The sequence below is a fragment of the Microtus pennsylvanicus genome, chromosome 18, assembly GCF_037038515.1.
Source record: "Microtus pennsylvanicus isolate mMicPen1 chromosome 18, mMicPen1.hap1, whole genome shotgun sequence".
NCBI classification, from domain to species: Eukaryota; Metazoa; Chordata; class Mammalia; order Rodentia; family Cricetidae; genus Microtus; species Microtus pennsylvanicus.
The window spans coordinates 12,550,908-12,578,669 of record NC_134596.1 but is presented as its reverse complement, the minus strand read 5'-3'; the positions used below and the strand labels follow the sequence as shown (position 1 = coordinate 12,578,669).

The 27,762-nt window shown below is 44.0% G+C and overlaps 1 protein-coding gene across 1 annotated transcript in view; it reads right to left on the bottom strand.

The window, feature by feature from the left end:
• The window catches only part of Gabrg3 (gamma-aminobutyric acid type A receptor subunit gamma3), a 490,885-nt gene that overhangs the window by 421,432 nt on the left and 41,691 nt on the right, over positions 1-27,762 (bottom strand). The gene's annotated exons all lie outside the window — the stretch shown is intronic.

Sequence of the window (27,762 nt, the reverse complement as noted above, 5' to 3'; positions counted from 1 at the left end):
TTCCAAATCAGAAGACGGGGATAAATCCTCAAGTTCGAGTGGAAAATCACGAAGTAGAAACAAAAGCAGAATGAAGACTTACTGAAATAAAAAGTTGCCTCTTTGAGCAGATAGAATTATTGACAAAACATCAGCCAAATTAACAAAATGAAAACAAAAGACCAAATAAATAAGGATTAGAGATGAAAAAGAAGCCATTACAACAGATACCAAAGGAAATTCAGAAAAAAACATTTAGGTCTTTCTTGAAGACATCCATTCAAAAAAAAAGGAAACCAGATGAAATTCTAGATGCATACGACCCATCAAAATGAAACCAGAGGAAAGAAACAGTTCAAATAGATCTATAACAAAACATGAGCCTGGGGAGGTAGTTAAAATCTTCCAAATAAAATATGCTCAGGCCTCCATGGATTTACAGGGGAATTTTACCAAACCTTCAAAGAAGAATTAAGAGTAATGCTTCTCAAACTATCTCACAACATAGAAAAGACAGGAACGATGCTCTGTTTTGCACAAAACTAGTATCTATTTTATACTAAAAGCAGTAAAAGAAGAAAATTACAGACCCATTTCCCCGATGAACTTAGACACAAAAATTCTCAAAATGCTTCAAAGCTGAATTCAAGAATATATTTGAGTCATTACTCTGATGAATATTATGGTGATAATACTCAATAATTTCTCACCTAACCTAAAACTTACTGAGTTTACTCAAAATGGATAACATCTAAAATAGTAGCACCATTATAATAAATGTTATGTTCATCACAACCAAACAGAACCTCAAATAATAAGCTGTAATTTAGTCTGTAGTAATTAGTGGCAATACACTACTACTATAATTGTACTGAAGTTGTAAACTGTTAATCTAGAACTTGCCAAAATAATCAATATATTCACAAAAGGAGCTACAGTTAAATAGAAAACTTCCATTTGGAAGTGCTATATATCAACATGAAAATCATCAACCCAGACGTTCTTACCATGGAACTCAATGTGGCCGCAGGTGCCAGGCTTTGTTTAGTACAGAGATCCAGCTTCGCTTGCTCAGCAAGTTTTGCTATTGACAAAGTCCATGGTCATTTTTAGGAGCCACTTAGGAAGCTATGCTAAACTCAATCATGTAAACAAGAAAATATGGTCGTTAAAAAGAAGAGCTTATGGAGGCCTGGCACTACCCAAGTGAAGGGGGCTGGCTCTAGTTGGCTGTCAGTCAGAAAGTTCTGACCCCAGCAGAGGAATTGCAGGGATTCCAACCACTCCGCTGAGCAAGCATGTGTTTGCAGCTCTGTCAATGACGGAAGAGGGCTGACTGGAGGGGCCTGTTATAGAACAGTAGCCTCATATAACATGACCATTGCCCCCTTAAACTGTTACTCCTAAATGCTGGGTGTATTAACTGCCCATGACAGAGGGGCTCACAAACCCCCACCCCAAGGATAGATAAGTTGACAATTGCTGGGGAGACAGACATTTTTGGCACTGCAGCTGCCTGCCCACTTGCCCTCCTATAAACAACTCACTACACTCATTGGTTCAAGGGAGGCTTCGATAGAATCATCTCTTTGGTATGTGATTGGTGTCCTATCTGTGGGACTAGTAAATATTTATTTATGTCTCTTCAGGAAAAGCTCACGCAACAGGGCCACCGAACAGAGTTCCCAGCAGGAGGTGGGGAGTAAAAACATGTCTCAGAAAATAGATTCTTTCAGTCAGGAAATAAAAGTCTGTGTTTTCTCACCAAAGCTAATCTCTCTATGTGTTATCAAAGAATGAATGGATGTTATCCGAGTCCATGCCCATGAGAGGCGAAACCTCACGCAGGCATCTTCATAACCACAGTGACTGACACTGGCTATGTCGCACATTAAACTTAAAATTCCTTCCTCTGCCAGAAAAATGCTGGCTTCCCGTCTGTGTTTAGAACGGTTCATCTCAAAGCAAGGAAGAGAAGCCCATTTCTTATAGCTTGTGTGACATGCTGAGGAACACCCCAGGCACGCGACGGGTCATCTAGGTGACCCACACATGAGCCATCTGTAACTAAGTTACCTTATATGAAACAGGGGCTGGACACGCCCTTTTGTTCATCTTGGTGTTCTCTCCCCTCTTCCTCCATCCAAATAAACCCCTTTCCCATGGAGCCTCATGGTCTCTCCTTCTTCTAAATAATTCCTCATGGATCCTTCCCCCTCCCCCTTTCCCAAATAATCCTCCTCCCGCTGTATACTCTCTCCTCTCTGGGAAGACAACCAACACCTGCTGTTCCTTCTTCCCACTAACTCTTCTTTCAGGGAGCAGCTATTACGCATTGAGACAAAACGTCAAGACCCTTACATAAGCGTAATCAATACCATTCCAAAGTAGACCTGATAGACCCTACATTGTGTCAACGACGCAAACCATGGTGAAAGGATGGCCCGTAACCCACGTGAAGTGAAAACTAAAGACCCACTTTCAGGCCGAGATTTCTCCGAAGCAGGGATACCCACATCATTGGTGGGGTCCAGAGTATGAAATTAAAGATGTGCAGCTCTGTGGTCCAAAGTTTATGTCACAACGAAGACATTAGAGCATTCAATCCAATGGGGTGGGACTTAGCTTCCATGAGTGACATGTGCATGCAATCACCCTGCCTGAAGACAGTTAGACCCTGCTTTCCAGTCTCCGATCTTTTGGACTTTTGCTTGACCCTCGTGGCCCAGTGAAGACATCCTCCCACAAGCTAGGCACAGGTAGAGGTGCCATACACTGAACCAACAGCAGAAGGAGCTACCAGTGTGGGAATGGCGACCACATAAACAGAACAATCCCAGCTAAATGGAAACCTGCATTAGCATCGGGGGCAGGGAAGAAGTAAGAGACATTTAGTCTAGACTGTCAATTAGGACCCTTTGACTGGATGATAGTCTGGCCTCATGCTTTGCTTGGCTGGCGTATTCTGAACCCCAGGATGTCGCCACAATCCATTGATTAATAGGGTGCATCGTGGTGACAGATTTAACCCTTTAGCTTTCTAGAGAGATGTTAATTTAAGTCGAATTACTGGTGGTTGGTTTTTAAAATGACGTATCTCTTTTTACGAGAAAATCTAAGAAATCTGCCATCCACTGGGAGTGGTCTGATTTTATGGTTTTGTGTGGTTTGTGAGAGTGGCAGTTTCAGGGGACTGGAATGTGTACATTTCTCAGTCAGCTAAGGTCCTCGGGGACAGGATGAAGAAGAAGGAGCAAGTCCTCTGCCACTGTGGTCCTGAGAAGATGCTTAGGCCTCAGGTTCCTCAGACCTCAGCACAAATTCCTGGCCAGCACCAGGAAAAGTCCCTGCCTCAGAACACATTCATGTCTAGGTGTCTGCTCCGACAGTTTCTTATGGGAGAAGACTTGTTTCTAGAAGATTCTGATGTGCACCTGGTTCGCAGCATCACTAGGTGGGACCTATCTCTATAGATAAACTGGGATCTGCACGCAGCCCGGAGCCAAAGAGCGCACAATGGGTTCCTTGTAAGGAAGTGGAGATACAGTCACTGGGGATGGCAGGGGCTGCATGTGATCTGCAATAAGAGCAGGATGAATCACCCTTCAGCCTTGTCTCCTCTATGACAGAGAGCCACCCCCAACACACACACACACACACACACCACACACACACACCATACATACATACACACACCACACATACACACACCACACACACACACCATACATACATACACACACACCACACCACACACACACACCATACATACATACACACACCACACACACACACCACACACACACCACACACACACCACACATACACACAAACACACCACACACACACACCATACATACATACACACACACCACACACACACCATACATACACACACACCACACACACATACACACACACACGACACACCATACATACATACACACACCACACACACCTACACACACACACCACACACCATACATACATACACACACCACACACACACCACACATACACACACACACACACATATACCACACCACACCACACACACACCACACACACCACACATACAACACATACACACACACACCACACACACCACACCACACACACCACACACACCACACATACACACACACATATACACACAAATACCACACACACACCACACATACACACACAAATACCACACATACCATACATACACACACACACCACAGACCACACACACACATACACATACCACACACCACACACACACACACCACACATACACCACACACCACACACACACACCATACATACATACACACCACACACACTCCACATACACATACACCACACACACACACACACACACACACACACACACGCACACATTTCTGCCACTGCCCAGGGCTGCTTCTCTTATACATTTACCTAATGCAAAGGCTGCCTATCTGATTCCTTCATTTTCTGTAACACAATTATTCCACGAGACTCAATTTGCATCTGGATTCAAAACATTTAGCAAAAAAAAACTCCAATTACCTAAGACACCAAAAGGACAAAGTGCACAGTCAAAGGCTGTCTCTGAGACAGGCAATCCATTTTGACTCCAGAGGTGACTCAGAAATAGATTCACACCGCCTCTCCCAACAGCAATCTCAGCATCCTGTTCAAGGCTTGCCTTGACTTCAGCAGCTAAAAACTGCCTGCCTTAAGGATGCAGGCTTCCAAGTCCAGATCTGACAAACATCAACTGTGCCCTGCCAAATGTGTGATAACTGTTGAATGTTCCCTTTCCTTATTCAACAGAATGCGGAGCCAGGGGGAAGGCCTGCCCCATCTCTCGGCTGAGGTTTCTCACAAGCAGAGATAGTAAGGAAAAATAAAAAGCACAAAGAATGTGACCTAGGTCCCTTCTAGGCTAGACCGGAGGCACATCTTCCTCATCAAAGTGACAGTAATGGCAGTAAAGAAGGCATTGGGCCACAGCTCCTTCAAAGACACATAGACCAGAGAGGTGGTTCTAATCCCTATGAGCCTGACTTGGGTTGCTTACCAAACTAGGCAGAAATGCATGCCTGGACTTACAATCGCTAGCCAATCACATAACAACAAGGCTGTAATGTCAGGGTGGTCCCCAGAACACAACAGTATGGGACAGGGTGGACCCCAGAATACAACAGTATGGGACAGGGTGGACCCCAGAACACAACAGTATGGGACAGTCAACTGGATTTCAGAAGAATGTGTGCTGGCTTATTTCTGAAGATTGAAGGAATATGCAAAACTACAATTAGCTTAGTGATAGGATGTGGTCGGATGTCATCTCCTGACTTTCACTGTCTTTAATAATTAAAGGAGCGAACTGCCAATGCATGGTTTTATACCACGACAGAGCAAGGGAGATGTATAGGCACATAACAGTTTCACTTGGGTACCACTTTTCCTAAAGACATTGACAGAAAAGTGTGTGAGAGCCGCTGATGAGTTCGGTTATGTTGTCTTTAAAATGTGGGAAGTGGGGGGGGGGGATCTTTCCTCCATTCCAAAACTGCAGCCATATTTTGATGGCACCCCAGATCTCCAAAAGCACCAACACCAATTTAACTTTGAAATTAAAGCCCAAAGAATCTTCTTTGGCTATATTCTTATAAAGCAAAAGCAGGGTGAAGAAGACCTTTTCTGTTGTAATCAGAGCCATGAAACGAGCTGAGCGAGGCAGGAGGGCAAGCATGGGATGAGAACCCTGAACAGAGACAGACAGTCCATGCAGTGTAGGCCACGCCAGGAAATACAGGAACCAAGAAGGGGAAACTGGAACTGATTTTGTGAAAGCCACGGGGAGTGAGAGATACCCGCTCTGAATGCCATTCTCTGGCAGTCCACTGCTTCCTTCAGCACAGAGAACATTTATGCGGCGGTGAGGAGACTGTGGTCTAAGGTTGGACAGTGTTTGGCCATGCTTGCAAGATTCAGTGGCCCGCTGCCGTGCCACCAAAGAAACCTAAGGAGCACACCCTGCCTCCAGAGACCCCAGAGGAGGATGTGAAAACACGCCGGTGCTTCTGGGGGTCGCTGGCTTTGTAGACTGACCAAGATAATGCATGCACGCTGTGTGCCGCACAGCGGCAACTCTAAGAGTACAGGTTCCTTTCTTTCTCCTCCACTGAATACACACCGGCTTCGGAAAGAGCCAATTGATGTGGTGGCCTATGGCTTTGGAAATCTAGAATCTCAGCGTTTATAGTCTTGTGCTCAGGCTGAAAGCTGCCTGAGCTCACACCATTCTGTTCAGTACAGGTGGTTTATCTGACGGTGGGCATTTTGGGGTGCTGTGTAGAGAGGGGCAAGGGATGCAGGCATGAGTTATGGTTAACCTTGGCCATCAGGTTTACTGGGTGAGTGAGTGCCTGGGGGACTGTCCAAACATGGCTCTCTGTGAATCCTTACATTAGCTAGAGCTCTTCGTTTCAAACTCCATTTGTTTATGTGTGTCTCTCTCTCCAACATATTATCGCTATTGTTATTTTGGGGACTCTATACAGTTTACCCCGATCCCACTTGCTTCCCATTCCTTCCAGTTCCATCTCCCACCCTTCCCAAAAACGAATAAAAACAAACAAACAAAAATACATCAAGTCCGATTTGAATTGCCCACAGAGCCATAGCATCAATGGAGTGTGATCAAAATCCCAAGAATCAGGCCCTTAAAGACAAGTGAGCGCCTTGTTATCCAGCATCAGGACTCTCCTCTCCCTGGCCAGAAGCCATCAACTATAAAGAACTTCAATGGCCTCCAGGTTTCCTGTCTGGACTGTTTTTTTGGGGGGTGGGGAGGGGCTATCACAGAGGCCTTCAATGTCTCTCATTCCCAACTAGAGTTCTTATTTCTTGTTTCTTTGGTTTCTGCATTTGTTAGTTTGTTTTTTTTTAAAAATAGGTTCTCAGTATGGTCCAGCCTGGCCTTGAGCTCTCTGTGAACTCATCGTGTTACCAAGGCTTCATACTCATGGGCAATCCTTAGATCACTGTAGACTCCCTAGTGCTGGGATTATAAGTCTGAGCCACCATACGCAGCTCTATTAAGAGTTGCCATAAATGGAGCAGCTTGACTTTGCAGGGAAAAGGGTCCTGAAGTAAATGCAAAGTGGGCTGCTTGTATCAAAGTTTTTCCTTTGTAGGGTAAAACACAGGAGATTTCTTGTTCTGGCCAACCCAGGCACAGGGGGTCCTGCTTGGTTTCAATCCATTGTTTTTATAGAACATAGTCCATTTCAGAGTTTGGTTTGACTGCATGGAACCTGCGTGATCCTGTTTCTTTTTTACATTTGGTCTGTTGAGGCCTCATTCAGGAGTTCAGGACAAAACAATGGCTTTCTCAAAATTCCTTAATAAAACTTTCACATTCATCAGCAGTGGAGTAGTGTTCCCCTTACTCCACATCCTCTCCAGCACAAACTGTCATTAGCGTTTTTGGTCTTAGCCGTTCTGACTGGTGTAAGATAGTATCTCAGAGTCATTTTGATGTGTATCTCCCTGTTGACTAAAGATGCTGAGCAATTCCTTAAATGTCTTTTGGCTACTTGAGATTCTTTGAAAATGTGCTACATTTAACACAATGGAGTATTACTTAGTGGTTAAAAAAAATGACATCATAAAATTTGAAGGCAAGTGGATGGAACTAGAAATAAAAAAAAAAACATCCGGAATGAGGCAATCCAGGCCCAGACAGACAAACACCAACCTTCATTCAGGAACTGATTTAAGTATATACAGAGATCCACAGCCAAGCACTGGGCTGAGCTCCTGGAGTCCAGTCAAAGAGAGGGAGGAGGGATCATAGGAACAAGGTGGGGGGAACAAGGTCATGATGGAGATACCCACAAAGACAACTGACCTGAGCTAGTGGGAGCCCATGGACTCTGGACTGACAGCTGGGGAGCCTGCATGGAACCAAACTAAGCCCTCTAAATGTGGATGACAGTTGTATAGCCCCTTGCAGTGGGATCAGAATTTATCTGTGGTCCAAGAGCTGTGGCCTTTTGGAGCTCATTTCCTATGGTGGGACACCATGCTAAGCCTTGATGCAGGGGAGAGGAGCTTGGTCCTGCTTCAACTTGATATGCCAGACTTTGTTGACTATGAGGAGTGGATTGAAAGGCGGAGCGGGAGAAGAGAGGGAAACAAAACTGGTTGATATGTAAAATGAATTAAAAAAATAGTTAAAAAAGTAAAAATAATGTTTCCTAGGAAGATAAATTGAGCAAAGCTTCTCACTAAGTCAATATAAAGGAGCCTAGAAATCTCCAGGCCCTATCAGTGGTGTTATCAAGAATAGATGGATAACACTTCTAGATTTCTGATACTGAAACAGAATTCCCTGATATAGTTTTGTTTACTAAGACTGCAAAAGGCTATCCTAGGAAACCACACTGTCTCCCTGACAGCTGCAGGCTGAAGTTCAACACAGGACCTTTGGATTTTGGAGGAAATCAAGCTTGGAGTTTGTGTCCCTGAAAAGAGCCCCTCTTGAACTTCAGGATGTCCCCCTTTGTTTAGAAGTGGGGGTTACTGGATTTAGACTCTTCTTGCTTGAGGGATTTCTGATGCAAAAGCTACAAGAAGCATATGGCCACCAAGGGCCCCCTAAAGGTATGGGCAGCAAGGCAGTGGTACAGGCTGTCAGACCTTCAGCCTTTTTGGATGTTTCTCATGTATTCCAAGAAAGCTTTCTAATGTTTTTGGAACGGATATCCCCCATGGCCCAGTCCCACAATATCCTCAACACAACAGAGGCACTCTGCTTCACCAAATGTCAGTCAACCACCTGTGTCTTCCCCTGGCAATGTGTGCACTTCTTAAAAAAATAAAAACAACAATAAAATAGTTTTGCAAGGAACCTGATAAGTCAGTTTAACAAGAATAATCATTTTGGGGCAAGGCTTTCTTTCATTGGTGATCTGATCATGTGAGGCCTTCCTCCCCATCTCTGGCTATGATTACTCAGCAGCACCCCAAATTAGCTGGCTCAACCAGAATGCCCACACTCAGTCTCTCCTCTCAGTAACTTTCCACCAATGCCATTCCCTTGCTTTCCCACACAGCCTGGAGGGGGTCGGAGAGGAAGAAACACGAAGGTGATGAACCAAGCAAGAACTTCTGAAGCAATGCCCCAAAGAATCCAAGTGAGCACAATCCAAGAACAGGAGCACTGGGCAGCAGAAATGGCAGGCAACACACGCCATAGCACATTGCCTTTTCCATCTTTACAATACCCCCAAAGAACTCAAGTTGAACATCTGTGCTGGACGCCGAAACGGCAGGCAACACACCCCATGGCACGGCGCCTTTTCCGTCTTTCCCGAGGATTTAGGTGCTTTTGCAATGATGTCTGCAGCTGATGTGTGATAGAAGCAAAATCTGCACGAGTGTGAACGCTTTATCCTTTTCACAGGTGAAAGACACATTCTCAGTGGAGCTTTTAGCAACTGCTAAACACGTGCGGCTTTGTTTATTACGCAGAGAACCTGCTCCTTTTCACTTAGGGAAAGTGTTTCCTGGCTTCCTTACAGACCTGGATTGCCAGCAGTATGGATTTCAGGCTTTAAGAGGCGGGGTAAGATAAAATTGACCTGCACACAAGCGCTCAATTAGCTTGACCACACATCTAGATGGCTACTGAGCGCCAGACAAGCAGGCAGTAGATACACTGTGAATCGGCTGACAGCTGCCTAGACGGTGCATGCACGCCCTGAGCACCATGGAGTGGGAGGGAATGGGAGTTCATTACGCTAGTAGTAACAGTCTACAGTTGTAAACTTATTAATTATTTACACCCTCGTATTTTTGGAGCTCGGTTGATTGAAAGCAAGAGAAGCATCAGAAAGCAAAATCTCAAAAAAGAGAATAAGCAGGAAGAAGGATGGAGGGGATGGCGGTGCCAAGATGAGCTTCTCTGCCAGGCAAGAAGATTAAAGGAGCCGGAGACAAAGAGCTGGGAAGCACAGAGTCGGGGAGGACGGACTTAGCAGCTGTAATGAACACCGGGTGGGTAGCTCTAGCTTCCCACAGTCCTTCCAGGACATGTGCTACCTAGGCCGGCCCCACCCTCACTCCCCCCTCCTCTGTCTTTCTATTTCACATGGGTAAATCACATTTCCACTCTTTCTTTGGAGTGATCACATTATCTTGTACCCAAGCTCGTCCTTTTCAGACATCAGGTCCATGATGCGCCTGCTTGTTCTTTGTCCTTCTACCCTCCTGGACGACCACACTGCAACGCTCACACTGTCATTGAGGTGCCTGTGAGGAGACAGGTTTTAGATTTGCTTGGTGGTTGTTCCCAAGGCAGAAACTTTTTTCATTGTTAAAGTAGTTTCTCCTGGTCTGCAGGCTTATTCTGCAGATCGTTGGCAATCTCCTGTGAAGCCAAGAGTGCTTAGACACGGCCACAACTCATCACCAGGTACCTGCAATACAACCAGGCCACTGGCCTCCTTTGATCTTGAAGTCTACTGCCATAAATTAATACCACACCTTTCAGGGGTGAAGAGGTGTTGGCACTTTATTAATGCCATGGCTGAGCCTTCATAAATCCCAAGAAAATGTTAAATTCCAGATAACACTGTCAGTGGCTTCTGAGTACTTCAAAAAGCCCTGATTTGAAATGGTATGTGTGATCATTTCGATTAAGGGCACAGCATTGTAGCTCCAAGGACAACCACATTTAGCCACAGACCTTTGAAGTGATGCGTGGCAACATTTCTAGACTCCTAAATGGTTCTATTAGCTCGATCTGAAGCTGACTGAATCAAAACGAAAGAAGCACAGATGCATGAGTTCCATCTCACTTTCTTCTATAGCATGTGTTACGGAATCCCACCTTCCACGTTGTGCAGTGCACACATACATAGACACAAACACGTACATACACATGCATAGATACACTTCACCCATGCATATACTGAGACACACAGATACAAACATACACACATACAAATACACAAACACAGACACATACATGCATATACACTCATATAGATACTCATTCATACATATATACATATATTGAGACACACAGATACATAAACACACATGCACACACTCATAGACAAACACACTCCACATACATACAGTTACATATACAGACACACAGATACACAGACACACACACTCATACTCACACACACACACACATATACACAAACATACAGTGACATTCACAGACAGAAACATTTCACACATATACACAGTTACCTATACAGACAGACACACAGATACTCGCACACACACACACACACACACACACACACACACTGTCTAGTTAAAAGTATTTAATCTGGACCCATGGCCAGCACTGTCCCTAGGTTTCTCAAAGTCAAATTAGTAGTCTGAAACAGGGCAGTTCCACCAACTAAGGCAGGTGTTCAGTGCTCTGGGCTTGGCACTGTTGGACACCAACCAGTGTTAACGAAAAGGTGACTTCAGCCCTGCCCTCCAGATTCTACACGGCACCATCAATGGCACCAGCTGTTTTTCCTTCCTTCCTGTATTTCTTCATACCTCCCACTCATCCACTGGAAGTCAGCTCTGAGTCAGTTATCTGTGCTAGACTGGGGGGTGGCAAGGAAATGCAAATGCATGTCAACCAGGTGGGGGTGTCTTGGTCACCCTAGCACCCTAGTATAGAAGTGCCATACTGAGCTGTGCTTATCTTGATATGAAGTTCCTGAGGCCTGGGGCACATGGCTGTCATCCAATGCCTTTCCTGAGACCACAGGTATCTCTCTGCTTTCTCTGTAAGCCCCTCAGCTTCAGATCAGGCTGTGTATCTGAACTCATCTTCTTGTATGCCGTTTCAGAACAATTGAACAGCTCTCATTACCGGACCAAGGCGTCAAGACCCATACCATGTCTAGTTAATGGCAATGTCAGGCCCCAGTGTCAGCTTCTTCTTCCGCTTCCTCTCTGAGACAGGAGTGTCTCACATCCTGGATTATCAAGTGCTATGGAGCATTCTCACTCAGAATTCTAACAGAACTTGCTGGAATATGGATGCCGCCGTCTTCCCCAAACTCCCGAGAGAAACTCACCAGGTGATTACATTAGGAAGCAGAACCTCTGGGGAACTGACTGATGATAAAGTTTTGAATGTTCGTTATACTCCTTTTTCAGTGGTTGAAGAACCTGCCTTACCCCTCTGCTGCATGAAGACACAACGAGGGTGCCATCATGGGAGTAGAGGACAGTCTCACTAGACAGTACTAAAAGGACCTACTGGCAGCCTTAGTTCTGTCTCTACAGTCTCCAGAAATATAAGCAAAAATTTATGTTGGATAAATTTCCAAATCTAAGGCATGGTGTGGGAAGTCCTTCTGTATATATAGGTGTTGCTTTTATTGGTTAATGAATAAAGCTCCCTTGGCCTATGACAGTGCAGAATAGAGTAAGGCAGGAATTCCAAGCAGAGAAAGGAGGAAAGAAGGCGGAGTCAGGGAGATGCCATGGAACTGCCGAAGGAGACAGGTGCCAAAACTTTACCCGGTAAGCCACAGCTTTGCGGCAATACACAAAATAATAGAAATGGATTAATTTAAGATGTTTGAGTTAGCTAATAAGAAACCTAAGGTAACAGGCCAAACAGTGTTGTAATTAATAAAGTTTCTGTAATTATTTGGGACTGGGTGGTTGGGAAATGAATGAGCATCCTCCTTCTACAAAGACATCTTGTTATAGCAGCCTGGATGGAGTCTTGGGATGCCTGCAGATTATCCTGTGGGAAAGACACTGACTGGGAGAGCCCAACAACATTGCTCACCTACTGTGCAAAGGTCCTAGAGGCAACTTGGCTGCACCTGTGAGCAGGAAGCCTGAGGTCTGGTAAGGGAACAGGACAGACAGTGAGTGCTTGGCCTCTTGGACCTACAGGCAGCCACCCAGGAAGCAGTAAGCATTAGGGGAAAAAAACTGTGAAAACCACAGAGTGAACTGAGCACAGAGTGAAGAACTGGGTATCTGTGTTAGGGCTAGCATCACAAGTACCACAAACCAGAGGCTTAGGCAACACAAGCCTCCCTCGTTTCTGGATTCTAGCAATTAAGACCACAGTGTTGGCAGCATTTGCTTCTCTGAGAGCCTGAGGGAGAGCCTAGATCAGGCAATTCCTTGGATTCCCAGTGCTTTGCTGTAATCTCAGGAATGAATGCCTTAACCCATGGAAAGAGTGCCCCAGTGTCTCCCCTTCAGCTCCCATGTCACTTTCCTTCTGTGTCTGTGTCCAGTTCTTCACCAGTTATACCAGATTAGGGACCCAGGTGCTCCAGTGTGACCATATAGTCACTAATGTAATCAGTAGCAACCCTATGCTCAAAATGGCCACATTCTGAGATACTTATAAGGACATGGCCTCGTCAAAGGTTAGGAGAAGAATTCACAAATGACAAACGCCTCCATGGATGAGATAAGCAGCTGTGACTGCTTACCCTGGAGCTAGGGACAAGCTGGCTTTCTGCCCTTCAGTCCAGGTACAGCATCCCTTTAAAAGGTAAATCACAGTAAACAAACTATCTATAGAGATATGATACCTTCCATCGGTGCCCTCCGGAACAAAGAACCAAGTGCAAATGCCTTACCCTGACCTTTCAAGGCCTGTGTGATATGCCATCCTGCCCGCTTTCCTCCTGGCCCCAAATCCCACGTATGGAAGTGTCTACAGTGTGGTCAAACGCATGCGTACAGTGGACATGTGTGACAGCTTGCTCAATGTCCTCATCTGCGGGCATCATCTCGTAAGTCCTCCAGCCTCATTATTCATGTTCACCACTGCCTTCTCCTGACCTCAGATTCTGAGGGGCAAGAATGCCCTGTAATATTCAGAGATGAGGGAATGCTCATAGGATGGAAGTCTCCCCTGCCTTCTTGCTGTCTTTAATGCCTAGACTCAATCATCACTCGGCAGTTTCATTTCCTGAAGTTCCACCTTCTCTGCAGTTCCCTGTAACTCTTCAGAGTCAGAGCTTGCGCATCTCACTCTGAAATTTTACAGTCCTTAGGGCACCCCCTTGACTCACTCTCACCACTCCCCATTATCTTCTGGACCAATGCTGCCAGAAAGATTTCTTCCAAAAGAAGTCTGTGACCAGTTACACCATCTTGGGACGGTGCCGCATCTGTGAACAGGCTTCTGCACAGCACCGATGGCCTTGCATGAGCCAATCTCACAAGTGCACAGCTCGACATAGCAAACACATACAGTTGCCTGCCTCCTGCAAGTGGCCTGTAGGAGGGAAGGCTGTGGGAACCTCACTGAGAGAAATGGGAGACAATAAAGAGGCCTCAGCAAGGCATTCCATCACTACGATTCTTCCTGTCAGAAAAGAATGGTTCAAAGTAACACGCTGATATTCTTGTCAGAGGTGCATCACAGAGCGTGTGTCTAAAGAGCGGGGGAGATCAACCAGGCAATGCTCCACAGAAACACTGAAGGCGAGGGAAATCAAGACGTTGAGCTATTCACACATCTGGAAGAAACTGCACACAGAATGCCTGCTAGCAAGGTCAGCTTTTTCATTACAACAGACATCTCAACTTTCCCGCCGCTTCAAGCTCATTCCCCTTCACTTCAACAAAGGCTGCTGCCGATCTCACCGGGGATTTTAATGACATTTTACATAATGCTAGAAAGTTCAGAAACAGTAAGAAAGTGGAGAAGAACAGACACCAGAGAAGCTTACAATTGCATTGTTCTGATAGGACAGTGTGCATAGGCGACCCCAAAAACTCTACCAGGGAACTCCCACAGCTGGTAAACACCTTCAACTAAGTGACTGCATACAAAATTAACTGAAAAAAAATCAATAGCCGTGCTATACGCAAACAATAAATGGGCTGAGGAAGAAATTAAGGAAACAACACCATTCACAATAGCCACAAACAATATAAAATATCTTGGGGTAACTCTAACCATGCAAATGAAACTTTAAGTCCTTGAAGAAAGAAACTGAAGAAGCTAACAGAAGATAGAAAAAAAAAACCCATGCTTATGGATCAGCAGGATCAACCTAGACAGTAAGAGTGGCCCTCGTACCAAAAGGAATCTACAAATTCAATGCAATCCCTATCAAAATTCCAACATATTGTTCGGACCTTGAAAAAACAAAACCCCAGGACAGTGAAAACAATCCTGCACAATAAGAGAACTTCTGAAGGTATCACCATCTCTGATTTCAAGCTACTACAGAGCTGGAGTAATAACCAAAAAGCACGTGGTATTGGCATAAAAACAGACAAGTGGATCAATGGCATCAAATTGAAGACCCAGAAGTAAATCCACATGCCTACCGACACCTGATATTTCCACAAAGAAGCCAAAATTAAACAAACAATGGAAAAAAAGAAGGCATCTTCAACAAATGGTGATGGATGTCCATTATGTAGAAGAATACAAATAGATCCATATCTATTACCAGGCACAAAAATCTAATAAAGTGGATCAGAGATCTCAACATAAATCCAGTTACACCGAAGCCAACAGAAGAGGCAAGTGGGGCCTAGCCTTGAAAGTGGTGTTTATTGCTTAAATAAGCATACAAAGTGAGACACTGTCCATGGCATTTTGAAACACTCTTGGTGCTCTTTAAATCTGCTTCTTCCCTGTCTGTACTGTGCTCTCTCCCACTTGCCAAGAAAAGCACACCCTCTGGGTTTCCCACTGTGCCTTGCTAGTCTTGTCTCTGTAACTTCCTCTCCTCCCCTGTAGCACGGAGGAGAAGCTGCTTGTTGGTGCCTGGCTACCTGGCTAGCTTAGACCCAAAATAATCACAACAGAAACTGTATTAATTAAATCACTGTTTGGCCCATTAGCTCTAGCTTCTTATTGTCTAACTCTTACATCTTAATTTAACCCATTTCTGTTAATCTGTGTATCACCACGTGACAGTGGTTTGTCAGCCAATTTTGGCATGTCTGACTCTGGCAGTGATTCCATGGCTTTCCTCTGCCTCTGCTCTTTTTTCTCCCAGCATTCAGCCTAGCTTTCCCTGCTTACCTGAATTCTGCCTTGCTATGGGTCCTAAGCAATTTCCTTATTCATTAATGGTAATCACAACACACAGAGGGGGCTCACACATCACTCCCCAATCCTTCCACAGTCCCTTTTGACCTTACAGAGTTCTATGGTTACTTCAGGCTCTTTTTAAAATATAGGTCTAGGTTACCACAGTAGTTACAATATTGCTCAGTTCCATTCATTTACTTGTAAATTTCATTTTATTTTTATTTACACCTCAATAAAACTCCACTGTGGTTTTTTACCACATTTTCATAACCCCTCATCAGTTGAAGGACATATAGATTATTTCCATTTACTAGTTACTGTGAAGACAGCTACATTGTTTCCATTTGCTAATTACTGTGAGTACAGCTACATTGTTTCCGTTTGCTAGTTACTATGAAGACAGCTACATTGTTTCCTTTTGCTAATTACTGTGAGTACAGCTACATTGTTTCCGTTTGCTAGTTACTGTGAAGACAGCTACATTGTTTCCATTTGTTAGTTACTATGAAGACAGTTACGTTGTTTCTATTTGCTAGTTACTATAAGTTACTGTGAGGACAGCAACATTGTTTCCATTTGCTAGTTACTGTGAAGACAGCTACGTTGTTTCCGTTTGCTAGTTATTGTGAGGACAGCTACAATGACTGTGGCTGAGCAAACATCTGTCTGCTAGGACATGGAGATCCTGGGAATACGCCAGGAACAGCTGGGTCATAAAGCAAATCTCTTTTCAGCTTTTGGAGAATTCTCCACACTGATTTCTAAAGTGGGCAGACTACTGTGCAGTCCCACAGGCAGTGAAGAAGAGTTTCCCTTTCTCCACATCCTCGCAGGCATTGGCTGTCAGTGGTTTTCTTCATCGTAGCCACTCTGGCTTAAGCAAGATAAAATCTCAGAGTAGCTTTAATTGGCGCGTTCAGGATGGCTTTTGAGATACCTTTGTTTAAACCCTTTTTATTCTTCTTCTATCCAGGTCCATTTTTTAATTGGGTCATTTGTTTTCTTGATTTATTTGTGTGTTGTTCTTTGTATATCCTGAATATTAATCTAGCCGATGAATAGATGGCAAAGATTCTTTCCCTCTATAGGCTTTTGCATCACTCTGTGGATTATTTTGTGGTGATAAAGGACTTTTTTAGCTTTATGAGGTACCATTTGACAATTCTGACCTTAAATTGTGGGCAAAATGGAGTTCTTCACTAATCTATACCTTGTGGAGTATTACTGTCTGTCCCTTCTTTAGTATTTTCCAAATTCCAGGACCACACTGAGACATTCAGTCCACTTGTGGCTCATTCATGTGTGTCAGGAGGCTGACATATATGGGTATTTGTGTCTACTTCCATTATCCTGCACGTCAAATTACTTCCTCAGCACCATTTGTTGAAGATGCTGTCTTTCCCATAGTGTATAATTTTAGAATCTTTGTCAAATACCAGATGGCTGTAATTATGTGCATTCATTTGGGCCTTCTATTTTCATCCCTTGATTGACACATCTGCTTTTGTGCTGGGACCATGCTGTTCTTATTACTGCAACTCTACAATATAGCTTGAAGTATGATATGGCAATCCTTCCAGAATGGTTCCTTTTGCTCGGGACTGCTTGACCTATCCAGGATCTTTTGTGGGTTCATATGAATTTGGACAATGTTTTTCTATTCTGCTGTACAATCTCACATGGTGTTGATTGGAATTGCATCAAGTTTATAAATTGCTTTTGGAAGAATGGTCATTTTCATAACGTTATTTAAACCAACCCATCAGCATGGGAGGTTTTATCTTCTTCTTATGTCTTTATCAATTCCTTTTTAAAATAAATTTAAAGTTTCTAATGCAGTGAGATGTAATCTCTTGGGTAAGGTTAATTTCTAGGTATTATATTTTTAGGCTATTATAAATGGGAGTATTTCCATGATCTCATCACATTAGTTAGTGGTATTAACTACTGGTAGAAAGGTTACTGATTTTTGTAAATTGATTGGGTATCTTGCCACTTTCTAAAAGTGTTATTCTTTTAGAAGTTTTCTGTGGATATTTTTGGTTTCTTTATCATATCATTTTGCAAATAGGAATAGTTTGACTTAATTTTTTATTTGTACCATTTTAATTTCCTTCTCTTATCTTATTTCTCTAGCTATTACTTCAAGCATTATATTGAAAAGTATCATGGCTATTAGACAGTTAATGAGATTGCTTTGATGTGCTCTTTCTTTATCTGGGATAATGTTGCAGGAGGACTTGACATATAAAGTCTTTATTGTGTTGAGGGGTAGGTACTCTTCATCCTTATTCTCTCTAGGACTTTTATCATGAAGGCATAATGGACTTTTCTGCATCTATTGAATAGATCGTGTGATTTTTTTGTCTTTAACTCCATTTATATAACTTATTACATGTATTTAGTTATATTTGCAGAATCTTCCCTGTCTCTCCAGGATAAAGCTAATTTGATGATAGCAGAGGGTCATTTTCACATATACATGCATTCAACTCAAAAGTAATTTACTGAGAACTTTGGTATTCGTGTTCAACAAGAGTTGGTTTTAGTGTTAGAATAACTCTGGCTCAGAGCAGGAGTTTGGAAGTGCTCCTTCCAAACTGTCTGTCCTGGGACTTCCTCTGACTTGAACTTATACTGGCCTTGTGTGTACTGCTACCATCATCTCTGTTAGTTTGTGTGAAAATCAGCTTTGTTGTGTCTGGAAAACAGCTGTCACGGAGTTATCCACCTATTCTGACTCTTAGAAGCTTTATGCCTCCTCTTCCACATAGACCCCTGAGCCGTGAAAGAAGGGTTTTGATAAAGACAACTCATTAGGACTAAGCTCCAGAGTCTCTCACGCTGCGCTCGGCCCAGGTGTGAGTCTCTTTGTTAGTCACCATCTACTGGAAAAGAAGCTTCTCTGCTGAGAGCTGAGGGATGCTGTGTTCTGTGTGTGTATTGCAGTATGCCGTGATGAGTCATGTTGCTGCTGTTTCTTTAGCAGAATAGTAGTAGCAGGTTTTCCCTTCGGGCCCATGACCTAGCTAGTCTCAGGTTCTTGGCCACATTAGCAGTGTCGAGTATGAGCTTCATCTCATGTGGGGGCCTTAAAGCCAATCACAAAGTGGTCGGTTATCCCCATAACATAGTTTTCATGGATATCCTGCAGGCAGATCACCGGGCACACAGCTGGGTGGTATTGATGACTTTCCCCTTAGGTAGCATGTAAAGAATCTTCCAGTACTATAAATGCTGGCCATTAGAGGCAAGTTCCTACTTGGACACCAACTCTATTTCCCAATGTCCAATGGTGTAAGCAAATGGCATCTTCAGCACTAAGGGCTTGTTGTGATAACCAGTATTTATTTTATTTTGATTGACGAGTTGAAGTCACTAATATGTAGTTATTACTGAAAGGTATGTGTTGATTTCCGTCTTGCTCTCTTTTCTGTTTGTGTTCTAAGTTCTAGTTTGTGTTCCAGTAATTATAATTTTATTTGTTTTCTTTCTGTAGCCTCTGGAGTATGCTTCTTCCTCTTTTCAGTCCAAATTATTGCTTCCCGTATTCACTGCAGGGCTGATTTAGTGGACATAAATTCTTTTAGTCTGTTTATATCATGGAAATTTTTCTTTTCTCTTTCAACTGTGGCAGATTTTGCGGGGTAAGGGAGTCTGGATTGGCATCTGTGGTCTTTAGTAAGCTCCAAGCCCTGCAGCTTTTAAAGTTTCCACTGAAGAGTCCGGTTTTGTTTGTTTGCTTGCTTTTTCATGGGATTTTTAAATATATGACTTCTAACTTTTCTCTTACACCACTCAGTGCTCTCTCTTCAGTATTTCTTCAGTATATCTAGTGTTTAAATTATACTATGCCATGGGGAGTTTACTGTCTGGTCTTATCTACTTTCTGCCCTACATGACTTTCCTATCTGTATTGCTCTGTTTCCTTAATTTTAGAACATTTACTTCTATGATCCTGTTGATCACTATGCAATGGACCCGGAGAGAGAGGGTCCAGGGCTCACATAGCGTAGCTCTAATTGTCCTGGAACACACTGTATAGACCATGCTAGTCTTAAACTCATAGAAATCAGCCCTACTCTGCCTCCAGAGTGCTGGGATTATAGCCATGTACCACGAGACCTGGCTCAGAATCTATTTTTCACTGTTCTTTTTTTTTTAATTTTTGAGACGGGGTTTCTCTGTAGCTTTTTGGTTCCTGTCCTGGAACTAGCTCTTGTAGACCAGGCTGGCCTCAAACTCACAGAGATCCACCTGCCTCTGCCTCCCGAGTGCTGCGATTAAAGGCGTACACCACCACCACCTGGCTTATTTTTCATTTTTTAAAAGAATATTGAAATCACCTAGGTGACTATATTCTTGGGTAACTGACAATGGAGGACAGTTGTACTTCCCTAAAGCAGATGTTTCTAGAAGATATACACAATTAACTTCATTTATTTCTTGTTAAAGCTTCACTCTTTTGTAGAGAAACCCAAAAATATTAGGTCCCAGAAAACTCTCCCTTTTTTGATATCCTGAGAGCAGTCTGAGAGACTCTCAAGTCAAGAAAACATCTTGAGTAAGGCTGCTTTGTACTTAGTTCCTGCCCAAGTTACTCTTCTGTGTTTTTTGTTTGTTTGTTTTTGTTTGTTTGTTTTTTTAGAATTAAGACTTGGTCCATAAGAACTTCGATTCTCAAGTCATTTGTCAATGAAGCTGTAATTTCTTCAATGTGCTTGGTGCCTTTGTTGAGGCTCAGTTGCCTGGAGTCACCAGGGATTATTTCCAGAGTCACTACTTTGTTCTGTAGGCATATTGTACCAATAAAGGGGTCTCTTTATTGGTCAAGCCAATCTCATGTTGCTTTGGCTACCATGACTCTGGGACATGTCTTAAACTCAGAAACGGTGATGTTTCTAAACCCGCTCACTCGGTTGTGATGACACGGGCTGCTGGGCTGTTGTGCTGGCATATGAATTTTGAAAGATGGTTTATTCGAGTTCTTTGAAGAACAAAGAATGCTGGTCACAAGAAACTGGGACGAAGTGTAATGGCAGATAAAAGGGGGTTGCCTGCAATCTGTTTATGATGTGAACATGTTGAACTATCATGCCCAATTAACATGCAAAATCAGCACGTATTAATGAAAAATGAAATAGCTTTACTGGCTTTTCAAACAAGGTTAAGTAGCTTTGATGGCTGACATTATAACAGACCAACAGTCCCACCGAGGACCAAGAGAAACCTCAGGTAAAATATCAACTTAAAAGTTAGAGAAATCAGAAACAGACAGAGGGCAGGGATTCAGAAAGAACCGTATTTCTTTTGCAATGTTCTCTACAAAGATTTTTGTCTCAAGCTAGAATGGTAGAGAAGGCACAGAGGCTAGGCAGAGAATAGTGGCCAGGATGAAGATGGCAAGGGGATCTGAGAGAGAGTTTGGGGTCAACAAGAAGTCCAAAAAAAGAGTAGCTTCAATTCCCAGGAAGCAAGTGATAAAGCCGAGTCTGGGGACCTAGGTTGTGAACCGAGCCATTCAGAAGGCTGAGGAAGAGGATTGCAAAATCAAGGCCACCATGGGCCAGCTTGGGTGGCTTCAAGTGAGGCTCTATCTTAAAATTAAAATTCTTAAAGGCAGCATTTGCAGCTCAGTTTTGTGTACATAAAATCCTGCACTTAACCACAAGTGCTGAGAAAAAAAAAGTAAGCAATGACAGAAATGAGCCAATAAGTGACAAGTGATAGCTTCCTTTCAACACATTTGCTGACTTAGCCACACAGAGTGGAGACAATCATGAAAATGAGTGTACAAGACAAGGCCCTCAGTTGACACCCCGAGAGAACCGCGCCTACGAAATGGGGGGGGGGGGCAGTGCCCAACAGAGCCTCAGCAAGACAACAGGCCAGCCTACACTGGCTCACACCTGCCCAGAGATGTGAAAATATGACTTCAGAACTCACAGGTTCTCGGGCACAATCAACGTTGCCTGAACCATCACGAAGCAAAATCAAACAACGCAGTGCAACAGAAGCAGACCAGATATGGCCAGAAATGGTGGTTATGAGACCTGGATTTAATGACCAACATATGCAAGAAAATGGACTGCAAGATGCAAGCTGGAGAGTCCCCAAACTGGAATCTGTTTGAATAAAGCCACAATTTTACAGCCAAAAGGCACGAGAGTTTAGACCGGAATAGATGCATGGCTTTCACAGAACACTGAGCAGTTGAAGAAAGACTTAGTGATTAGAAGGTGAGTTGGAAAGTTTTGTTCCAATTCCAACATAGAGCACAAATGGAGAACAAAGAGCAAAGACAGTAAGGACATGGGACACATGAGAGGTTTCAGGTGACCAGAGTCACACAAGACAGGAAAGAAAACAATGTTGGAGCAATGTAAGAGATACCATGCAATGCTGACGAATATCTTGCATATCACCATAGAACCTTCATCTGGCGATCGATGGAGATAGAGACAGAGACCCACACTGGAGCACCGGACTGAGCTCCCAAGGTCCCAATGAGGAGCAGAAGGAGGGAGAACATGAGCAAGGAAGTCAGGACCACGAGGAGTGCACCCACCCACTGAGACAGTGGGGCTGATCTATTGGGAGCTCACCAAGGCCAGCTGGACTGTGACTGAAAAAGCATGGGATAAAACCAGACTCTCTGAACATGGCGAACAATGAGGGCTGATGAGAAGCCAAGGACAATGGCACGGGGTTTTGATCCTACTTCATGTTCTGGCTTTGTGGGAGCCTAGCCAGTTTGGATGTTCGCCTTCCTAGACATGGACGGAGTGGGGAGGACCTTGGACTTTCCACAGGGCAGGGAACCCTGACTGCTCTTTGGACTGGAGAGGGAGGGGGAGAGGAGAGGGGGGGAGGGGGAGAAGGGTGGGAGGGGGAGGGCAATGGGAGGCTGGGAGGAGGCGGAAACTTTTTTTTCCTTTTCTCAATAAAAAAAAATATAAAAAAAAAGAGAGATAACATGAAGAACATCTGAAGTTCCTTCTAGCTCTTGAGATATTCTAATTCCCATGCTGTGCTGTCTTACTGTGGTCACAGTATCATTGGTGAGCTTCTCCTCTTCCCTTCCCATTACCTACCACATAGACCCTAGCAATGCGTTTCCTACCCTCTTAAGAAATAACATCTGATACCTATGTAAGAGTGGAATCATGGGTATTTGTCTTTCTTGCCTGGCTTAATGTAACATCGTCCAGATCTACCCAAGTTTCTGTGGATGACTTGATTGGCACAATAATATTATTCATGCACACTGTAGAATGTTTATGAGTAATTGATGGGTTGACTCTATATCTTGACTATGACCAATGTTCTTTCTGCAAAGGAAAAACATGCTCATGGTCTTGGATGCTTTTCTTGCCTTTATTTTATTTCATCTTCACACGGTATTCACTGGAAACTAAACATCACATTGTGCCCAAACATATGTGAAATTACTTTGTCAATCAATCAAAAAAGAAAAAGAGTAACTTCTCTTTCAAGCATGAATGTAGGGTATCAAACGACAAATTCAAAAATGCTACAAACCTTGGGTAAAACGATCAACTTCCAGCATTATCAGCCTCTATGGTGTGGTCACGGCTGTCTGATGTTCCCTCTCAAAACATCTGCTCTAACAGGACAAGGAGAGTGGGGTTGTGAGTCTCACTTCCCTCCCATCTCCTCCAGGGCTGTGCAGCACGCTACCAGTTCTGCATACCGAGGATATGAGTCATTGCCATGAATATTCTAGTGCTGTCTAGCGTGCCTCTGTGCCTTCTCAACTACCTGCTATTACTTATTCTACATAGTGATGATTGATTGGGTTTCCACAAGGAAGCTGGCGGCAGAGCCAGCAAAGAAGGAGGAATCAGTGTGGAGTCACACCGAGTGTGGCTGTAATCCTGCATCATCTGGGAAAAGTGCAGGTAAGGAGCTCTCAGAAGACCAGTTCAGTAGTTTCCAGGATTAGTGGAGAGAGGAGGAACAGGCAGGACATACTCGGTGCTAACTAAAGGTATGATCCTCAGTGCTATATACTTGTTACTCAACGTTCAGGATGCAATGAAAGAGCTCTCCTGTCAGCTGCACACTTCCAAGCTTCTCTGTACATTCTGTCCAAACTTTCAGGAAAGAAAAATTCAATCTTTCAATTTTTGGAAAGGAAAAGCAATCCTAACCCTGGGACATGCTGAACCCTCATCTGAGTGTGGAGCGGAAGTGGTATTTCTACAGTACGCACAGCTGCATTCCAGTCCATGGCCGGGAGGATGTCCTGGGGTGACCCCCAAGCTGATCATACTTAGCATCCTCCCCATGAAATCTGAAGGAGCTCCATTTAACTCCACACAAATAAGAACAATGGATAATCCATCAGGACAACACCCTGGAGATTAAACCTTCTGGAAAGGCTACTAAAAGAGGAAATTCTCGAAAAGGAACTCACAGGTGCCTCTCTGGCAACAGCTCTCTTGGTCTTAACCAATCAGTGTCCACCAGGAGCTACACACATAGCGCACAATGCACTGGGTAACACGGAGCACACTATGACAACTCTGATAAGGTCCTGTCCTCCTGGTCCCAAAGGGACTAAGCACAAGGAGCTGCAGGACATCGGTGCCAGTGTGCCCAGTGGACTGAGCTCCACCCTCTATTTCCCAGCCTAGCTGGAAGTTCTGAAATTAGAATCTGAGTCTTCACAAAAGTGGTCCTGTGACCATAATGGAGGCAGTAACGGCCAATGTCTTTCTTGATCTGCCAATTGCTAAGCAGCTATTTGCTGAAAATTCTAACACCGTATCGAACTTGAACATCATGGCTAATGATAAACGAAAACCATATTTTGAAACCCTAAATACACTCCAAATGATCTCCCGCATACCTCCATAACATAGACTTTAACTGAGTTGCCTTCCTCTCTGCCATCCACTTTTGATTGCTGGAACTCGCAGGTGAGAGAACGGACCCCACATGCTGTGTCCTCATTTCTACACATGCACCATAGCATGTGAGTTTATGTACGTATACGTATACACACACAAACACACACACACACGCACACACACACACACACGCACAGGTCCTGCTCTGAGGGAGATGAGGGCACACACGGATCTGGTGCTAGGGTGAAGTCAGACCCGCCCTGCAGCTGGGGAACAGAAGCATGACCGACCCTTGGGAGACCTCAATGACCTTCTGAGGCAATTTCACAGAGGCTCCACAGAGGTCCTTTGGCTCCTAGAGAGTCAGAACGGCAAAAGGCACCATTCACAGAGCTGTGGATCCATGCCATAGTCCCGGAAGATAATAAGATACTTACAAGCGAAATGTAGACCTTGGGATACACGAGAAGTACTACATAGGAAACTGAACGTAAGTGATGAGGGTTGAGTTGGCAGTAAACAGTGGATGCCAGAAACGAAGGAAACTCAACTGACGACTGTTACGGTGAGGAAGCATCATTTGGAAGTGTATTTAGGGTTTCAGGAGTTTAGCTTTCATTTAGCTTCAGCCACAGTGTTAAAGTTTGATAAGGTTGTAGGATTCTCCCCCAATAACCACTTAGCAATCAACAAATTAAGAAAGACACCCACCGTTACTGCTTCCGTTCTCACAGGACTCTTAGTGACTTTGTAGCTGCTGAGACTTCTGATTTCAGAACTTCCAGCTGGGCAGTGAAACAAAGATGGCATTCAGTCCTTTTGGCACCCAGATACTGATGTACTATAGTTGTTTGCGCTTAGCCCTTCTGGGACCAGGAGAGTACCAGATAGGAGTTTCCATTTCCCAGAAATCTAAGAAGCATAGGGCCATAGGCATCTTCTTCTGGGGGCTCAGTTACAGTTTCATTGGCATGTCTGCGTATGTGCACACATGCATATGCAAGCATGCATGCTAACTACGGTGCACTTACAGGAATGAGGAGACAACTTGTGACGTCAGTTCTCTCCTTCCGCCTGTGAGCTTCAGGAACTGAACTCAGGTCTTTAGACTGGGCAGCAAATGCCTTTCCCTGCTGAGCCATCTTGCCAACCCTGAATAACGTCATTCTTTACTACTTGGTGGAAGGGCCAGAATTCAAGATTTAAATCCTAACATGGGGAGCAGAGGTGTGTTTCAGCTGACGAATCACTTGCTTAGCTTGCAAAAGCCCTGGGTTGGATCTACAGCACAGCATTAACCAGGAATGGCAGTACATGCCTATAATCCCAGCACTCAGATCAGAAGTTCATGGTAAACTTGGTTACACAAAACCTGAGCCCAGCCTGGGACATACGATACCCTATCTCAAAATAAAATTAAATAAAAAATCCTAAAAGGATGAAGCGAGAATTACCAAGAGATCTTATGAGGTCTAGCCAACATACCAAGAAGGCTGCTACAGTTCTTTCATACCTAGGACATAACTCAAATCTCTCCCATTTTTCTTCAGGCCTTGGTCCCTTAGGTCCAGGGATGCTTTGTGGCCAACGTTCACTCATCTCCACTTGTGTCACCTTGTGTAAAGCCATCCCTGTCCACAAATGATCAGGCTGACGTCACTGGGAAATGTTGTTCCGACAATACCTACCTGCTAACCCATCTTGAATGATTTTGACCTTCATTCAAGACCTTGGCATCTGTGGCTGATGTCACACAGCATCCTGCTCTGGCAGATCTGATCTCCACACAAAAATGCCCCACCAGAGTGCAATTCTGAGCACCAAGTACATCTCCAAGCTACAGGGGCTAGGCAAAACCTCCAGGAACACCAATGTGCCATCCGCACTAAAGGGCTGTGTGATTGTGTCTGCGGAGGAACTGTCAGTGTTAGGGATAAATTGCACCAAGGTACTGAGAAGCTGCGTGGACGAAAGACAACCAGACCAATAGCAGGGTAAGAAACAAATGCATTAAAATCGAGCACTTCCTGAGCACAGTCTGCTGAGTTAATTACTTCCCAGGTAAGGGATTATTACATTATTAATTGGTTTTAATACACACCCCATTTTCAGCCAATGGGTTGTGTGAAGTAAGTTTCTTTTATTCATTCTACTTCTTTGTTCATACAATGGATGGCATTGATATTCATTTTTTGTTCGGAGGTTTTGTGTTTTATCCTACAGATGGCACATGTAACCTCACACATGCTACTGTTAAAACCATTAGCCACACCTTTGAGATGTTTCAATTTTTGAAAAGACAATCCCCCATAACAAAATTTTACCATGCCACGGAAGCTTTGTGTCAGCAAAGAACACTTGTAATATCTAGCAATTAAAAGAGACGTTCCTGCCGTTGATCTGAAGGAGCTAATCCCAAGCACATCACACTACGAGGAGAAAGCAGGAGCTGGTGTGTCAGCAATGCCCTGTCCTTTCTCTCAGACATCCCCAGATTCAGAGGCAGTAGGCATAAAGAAGCCCCACACAGGACACTGCTGGCAACATCAAATTACCCGCTCTGGGTATGCAACAATGTATCTGGGCAGGAGGCAAGCAACACCTGGCAGACATGTCCAAAGGGTCTGCGTAACACATTCTAGCACAGTAACACTTGCTAAGCAGCTAAGCATCTGCTATGGGGACTGACATCTTCCACAGGAGAGTCCCATGCCCAGCTTGCTTACAAGGCTATGGAAACCCATATGCTCAGGATAAATAATGTATTTGCTCTTAGAGTCCCCCTAAAGCAGATACATGAATGACCAAGAGGAGCTTATCCACAGATTCAAACCAAAATGTGCCTGCCACTTATATGCA